Raw genomic sequence first — 6,000 nt, 5'->3', positions numbered from 1 at the left:
CAAGCAGGCCCCCAACTCCTGGGCTCAAGTGATCATTCTGTTTCACAGCTTCTCTAGTAGCTGGGACTAAACGTGGGCATCAGCTGTTCAGCTTTGGCATTTGCCAATGGCAAGCCCTGGGAAATATTTCTTTAAGAAAAGAAACACTTTTTGCTGCTGTTTTGTTTTCTGATGCTGGGGATTGAAAAAAGCATTTGCCTATTTGTTTTGAGGGTGGTGCTGAGGATTGAACCCAGGGCCTCCCTCACATATGCTAGGCAAGCATTCTACCGCTGAGCTAAAACAAAAAAAATTTTTTTTCTTTGTACTGGGAATTAAACCCAGAGGCACTTTACTGATGAGCTCCAACACCGGTGGGTACTTTATTTTTCAAGATGAGATCTCTCTAAATTGCTGAGGCTGGCCTCCAATTTGCCATATTCCTGCTCAAGCCTCCCTTCCAAGTCACTGGGATTACAAGGATATGCCAAAATGCCAGTCTAAAAAACGTTTATTAACTGTAGATATTTACATCTCTCAAGTTAGAATTCACTCCTCAGCTTCTTAAACCAATCTATTAATGAGTATTTGAAAAATTACTACACATCTAGTTCTAAATGAAGCACTGTGGAGTATGCACAATCCAGCTACTCTGGAGGCTGAGACTGGAAGATGGCAAATTCAAGGCCATCTTGGAGAACTTAGCAAGACCATCTCAAATGAAAAGAAAAGTGGGGGAGGGGGTGTGGTTGTAGCTCTTTGGTAGACAGCTTGCCTAACATGCACAGGCCTTGGGTTCAGTCCCTAGTACCACAAAAATAAATAAACAAACAAATAAAACAACTGGGAAGCAATTAAAGGTAAACTTATATAATGATTGTTTGTCTTTTACTTCATTGTAAAACATAGTTCTAAGGACTGGGGTTATAGCTCAGTTGGTGGAGTGTTTGCCTCGCATGTGTAAGGCCCTGGTTCAATTCTTAGCACCACATATAAATAAATAAATAAAATAAAGGCCCATTGACAACTAAAAAAAAATACATATACTTTAAAAAAAAAAAGTTCTAGCTTTTAGTTACTCGTCACAATCCAACACTTTTATTTTTAAGTGAAAAAAAGTCTTCTGGATTTGCCTTTCTAAATCTTGTTTTACTACTCCTTGTAGATACAACTTTCTAAAAAAAAAAAAAAAGATTTCTTTATTCCTTCATTAAGAGTTTTCTAGTTGTCTCATTTTCAGCTTTGATAATTTTAATCAAAAAATCTAGAACACGGGCTGGGGATGTGGCTCAAGCGGTAGTACGCTCGCCCAACGTGCAGTGCGGCCCGGGTTCGATCCTCAGCACCACATATAAACAAAGATGTTGTGTCCACCAAATACTAAAAAATAAATATTAAAATTCTCTCTCTCTCTCCCACTTTCTCCCTCTCTCTCTTTCTTTAAAAAAAAAAAAAAATCTAGACCAACCAAAATTTTCCTAGAAAAAAAATCTCTGTCCACAAAAGCCTTTTCTATAATGTTTTTATTACTAGCATCTCCTTTCACAAATTCTTTTGTCTCATCAAATTTTCCTAGCACTGTTAGCCAGTGATATACATGTGAAAAAAAAAATTATCTTGATATCCTACCCCTGTTTGTAACCAACAAGGTAAGAAGTGCTAATGAAAATCAATCACATACAATAGAGCAATGCAAATACCTTGCTTTCTTATTTATTAGAAACATTCATTAATACTGATGAATTAAATTAAATTAAATTAAACTTGCAATCCTCCTGTCTCAGTGCCAGCCTCAGCAACTTAGTGAGGCCCTAAGCAGTTTAGTGAAACCCTGTCCTTAAATCAAAAATAAAAAGTGTTTGGAGATGTGGCTCAGTAGTGAAACACCCCTGGGGTTAATCCCTAGTACCAAAAGAAATAAACTCATTAGAAAAAGAAATATTCATTGATGATTTTTCTCCTTGGCATTAGACTTTCACAGTCACATGTTAATAGATCACACGAATGTTAACTATACAGTTATTTCAGATTAAGATTAGAATACTACACTAGATTTATTATTTTTCATTACTAATTTACAATGTATACCTCACATGGTTTTGGTTTATATGTTGTTAGAGATAATACTAAGGCACATATTTTAGCAGGAATGGTGAAATTTATTTTATTTATTTATTTACTGAACCAAGAATTGAACCCAGGGACACTTAACCATTGAGCACATCCTCAATACTTTTTAGGTGGACACAATATCTTTATTTTACATTTATGTGGTGCTGAGGATTGAACCCAGTGCCTTATGCATGCTAGGCAAGCACTCTACCACTGAGCCACGACCCAGCCTGAGTACTTTTTATTTTTGATTTTTGAGTTGCTTAGGGCCTCTCCAAGTTGCTGAGACTGGCTTTCCACTTATAATCCTTCTGTCTCAGCCTCCCAAGCTGCTGGGATTATAGGCAAGCACCACTGTGCCTGGTACAGGAATGGTAAATTTTTGAAAATGTAAAGAAATGGTTATTTTAAAGAAAGACTGGAAGTTGAATATTTGACAGTTGGACATAGGACCCAGAAAAACCACTAACATCTAAGAAAGAAATGAAAAGTCAAAAGATATTGGAAAAAGAGAAAAGATGATAATTTCAATTTAGAAAAATAAAAGTGGGAAAAGTGATCTCTGAACTTGCACAATTCATTGCAAATGTACTATTATATAATCCTAAAATTATAATAACTGCAGATGTGGGCTTTCACTTGAATTATTCTGTTTGAAAATATGGATCTACTATAGTTTAAACTGATATGTATATTCGGTGCTTTTTGGAATATTTTTTTGGGGAAGGGGTAACTGGGGATTTAACCCAGGGGCAATTTACCACTGAGCTACATCCCCCAGCCCTTTTTATTTTTTATTTTGAAACAGAGTCTAACTTAGTTGCTTAGGGCCTGGCTAAATTGCTGAGGCATTTTGATCCTCCTGCTTCAGCCTCCCTAGCAGCTGGGATTACAGGGGCATGTTGGAATTCTTTAAGAGATGACTGCCAACAGTTTTCACAATTTATACAAACTACAGCTCCTGATCTGGGGATGTAGCTTAATACTTGCCTAGCTTGCCTTAACATGCCTAGCATGTGTGAAACCCTGGGTCAATCCCCAATCCTGCAAAAACAAAGAAAAATAAAACAAAGAACTAAAGCTCTGGATTCAAATGCAACCCAAAGTTTTTCCTACTACTTCAACCTTACCACTTTGGGTGGTGAAAATAACCCAATAGGGTTAAGGAATTAACTCAGTTGGTAGAGTGCTTGCCTCACATGCACAAGGCCTTGGGTTCAAACCGCAACACCATATAAACACACCAAAAAAAAAAAAAAAAAAAAGAAGAAAAAATAACCCAACATTCTAAATATAATTAACGAAACGGTCCAAAGTGTTCCTTAAACATAGATAAGGAAGTCAGATTTTCATTATTACGTACAGATTGAAAAAGGAAAAATTTTTTAAATGACGCCAAAATTCTCAAAATGTAGGTAAATTTTCTCAAGCCCCTTAACTACATACAAAAGTATAGACTTTATAAATACCTTATAATCTTTTTTAAATATCCCCTAAAGAACAATAAAATTACAAGAGTCCTTGATTATATGTAAGTAACCTACTGCGCACCACCTCTGGGGGCTCTTAATATTGACATATTGGCCAGGACTTTCCCTGGGGAAAGGAAGATCTCGATTCATATTATGCTTAAGAGCCTAACATTGACCCATCGAGGTCAGAATATCTTCGTTTGTTCTCAGGAGCGAGCTCACACAGCTACCCTCGATCGAGACCTGGGGGGATTGAGCAGGATCGGAAGGCGGGTCAATAGGACAGCGCCCTGTGGCTCCGGGGACGCGGCGGGGCTGGCGGTCCTTCTGGGCGCCAGCTACCGGGGAGGCGCAGCCAGCAGAGTCTGTGCGCAAACACCTGTGCGCCTGGCGGGTTCCACGGAGAGCGATAGGTTCTGCCAGCTCAGATCGCCAAAGAGGAAGACCGCCCCTTGACACTCCCCCACCTTGAGGTCACTTGACTCCGTCCCAAAACTGCGGAAGAAGGGGCCCTGGAGGAGGCCATAGACTCCCCATAAGGGCCTCGCCTCTAAAAGACTGAAGCAAATATTGGACTTTTTTTCAGTCTCCAAACCCTCTGTCCTTATTATAACCGGAACAATTTTACAGCGATACAGTATGTTTTTTACTAATTTAAATGTTAAAACAGTAACATTGTTGAGACTCACAAATGTGTTTGGGGGTTATACTCTAAAGTCATTATTTTGCTTGATATTTTATTTAAACTTCCTCGTATCATTTAGAGTGTCAAACTTAAATTTTAACTAAGCATCAGTATGTGTTTTAAGAGAAAAAAAAACAATTTTTTTAGTTATTTTCATGATAAAAGTGTGAACAGTAATGATTCTTTGAGTTATATAATTGAGATTTGCCAAACATCTTTCAATATTGGCTCACCATTTTGCTATTGAGCATAATTTAAAGCAGTTTTAAGTAATTTAAATTTTGCTGTGGCTTGCCACGTTTTCATCTTGCTTGTGCCAATTGAAAATTATTTTTAAAGGGTATTTTAGAATATGATTAAGCCAAGGAATTATTTGGACCAAGAAGCCAAATAAAATGGCACTTCTGATGGCAGACGCTGTCCTAATATTTATAGTATTTAATGTAATTCTACTACCCATATTTTATAGATGGAGAAGTTATATGCAGCAGTTTATGCACAAAAAGCAAAAACAGGCACTCTTTTTTAAAGTTTTTCTGTTTCCTTTCCTTTCCTTTTTTTTTTTTTTTTTTTTGGCATAAAATGGTAAAATGCAATGTACCACATTGCTTTTTTCACTTAATACATATTGGCAATCTTGTGAGTCTTTTAGAGCCTCACAAAGAATATGAACCCGGAAAATCTAACTGGAGAGCTAGTCCTCACCCTTACCAACAGCTGTAGGTAGCCTGCTGTAATGAAAATAGCAATGGCATAAGAGTTAGATAATCAACAATTCATTCCACCCTCTCCCACTTATAGATCTTGTGACAGCCACCAGTTCTGGATTCCTCTGTGTGCATCTGTGAAGTGGGTCTGCTCATCATTTATGCTTAGAACCCACCTCATAATTCTAATATGCAATGACATGCAAAGACATGGAGGCACTTTATTAAAGAAGACAGTGTGTCTAAGGCTATTTGGAGAATGCCTGCCTTGTTTTTATGCCTTGTAACATTAACTTGAGTCAGTAGAGAAAATAAACTCATAAATATCTTGTTAATTATAAACTTTTAAAAATAGGTGCTACAATCAGGCAAGAGAAGGAAATTAAAGGGATACAAATAGGGAAAAAAAAAAGTACAAATTAGGGCTGGAGATATATAGCTCAGTTGGTAGAGTGCTTGCCTTCCATTACTAGGCCCTGGGTTCAATTCTCAGCACCACATACACACACACACACACACACACACACACACACACACACAAAGTGCAAATTATCTCTGCTGATGAAATGATCCTATATTTAGAAGACCCAAAACACTCTACCAGAATACTTCTAGAGCTCATAAATGAATTCTGCAAAGTATCAGGACACAAGATCAACATCCATAAATCAATCATTTTTTTTTAATCTCCAATGACCAAATTCACAATATCCTCAAAAACAAACAAACAAACCAAAAAACTTGGGAATCAATCTAACAAAAAAAGGTGAAGCAACTCTACAATGAAAACTATAGACCAGTAAAGAAAGAAATTGAAGAAAACCTTAGAAGATGGAAAAACCCCTCGTATTGTTTGATAGGCAGAATTAATATTGTCAAAATGGCCATACTACTAAAAATACTATACAGATTCAGTGCAATCCCCACCAAAATTTCAACAACCTTCTTCATAAATCTAGAAAAAGCAGTTTTGAAATTCATTTGGAAAAATAAGAGACCAGAATAGCCAAAACGGTCCTTAGCAAGAAAAGCATAGCAGGCATCA

Source organism: Ictidomys tridecemlineatus, chromosome 8, assembly GCF_052094955.1.
Source record: "Ictidomys tridecemlineatus isolate mIctTri1 chromosome 8, mIctTri1.hap1, whole genome shotgun sequence".
Lineage (NCBI taxonomy): Eukaryota > Metazoa > Chordata > Mammalia > Rodentia > Sciuridae > Ictidomys > Ictidomys tridecemlineatus.
This window is presented reverse-complemented; position numbering follows the sequence as displayed.